This window comes from Onychostoma macrolepis, chromosome 03 (genome assembly GCF_012432095.1).
Source record: "Onychostoma macrolepis isolate SWU-2019 chromosome 03, ASM1243209v1, whole genome shotgun sequence".
Classification (NCBI taxonomy): Eukaryota; Metazoa; Chordata; class Actinopteri; order Cypriniformes; family Cyprinidae; genus Onychostoma; species Onychostoma macrolepis.
In genome coordinates, this window is record NC_081157.1 from 14,954,999 (window position 1) to 14,956,054 (window position 1,056).

Below are 1,056 nucleotides of genomic sequence, written 5' to 3' on the forward strand. Positions count from 1 at the left end.
TGAGCACGCCTGAGAGCAGGAAGTTGGAATTGTTGGCAGTTTTGGTGAGAGAGGCTCACCACAGTTTAGGAGTTTAGCTCTTGTGTTTAAATTTTTTTTTTTTTTTTTCTCGTTCTACAAGTGTTTTTTTCCCCCTCCCAGGCAGCTTTGCTCTTTGGGGGGGGGGAGAAGTTCCTCTTTTTTTTGTTGTTTTTTATTTTGGTTTTGTTTGGGTTATGGAGGACGGACACATGGCAACGAATTTGGATTTGGCTGGAGAAACACGATCGGTGAACGAACACGGAACTGGAAAAGGACTAAGAGATGGAACTGAGATGAAACAAAGGAGAACCTACCTCAAGAAGAACTACCTGAAAGAAGCGACGGTGACGGTGGACATCTGTAATGTGAGTGCAAGGGCAGAAGACATCATAAAAGCGATAGCCGGAAAGATTGGCAGAGGAAATGTCTTGGCGGTAAGACCCAAACAAAATAAGGAGTATGAAGTGACCTTAGAAAACGTGGAAGATGTTGAATTGCTGGTCGACGGATTAAAAATAAAGGAGATACTGTGTGAGGTGAAGAGACTGCAAAACAGAGACTATGTTGTCTCGTTCATGCATATGCCCGCATACATTGACGATCAGGTAATTGTAGATAAACTGGAATGGTGGGGAGTTACCCCAATTTCGGATATTAAAAGACGAGTATATCCGGGCACGACTGTGGAAGATGGCACAAGGTTTGTTAAATCTTGTTTCCCCGAGGAACTGAAATGGGAGGACTGGGGCTTTTAGATCCACTTCTAAGGATGAAAACTTTAAGGGTCAAAATAGTGAAAAAGTTTGTGGATATAAAAAAGAAAAGCAGTGTGGAAAAATGTAATGGAATTCTTTATAAAGAAATGTGGATATTTTAGCATGGAAAGTAATGTATTGTGGATGAAAACCAAAAAAAGATATGTTAAAAGGGTTACCAAAATTCTATGAGGAAGTTTTAGAAGCCTGGGGGAACTTTTTACATGATGTATTGATTGTACCCAAAGGGAGAACACAATTGCTGGAACAACCTTTATTT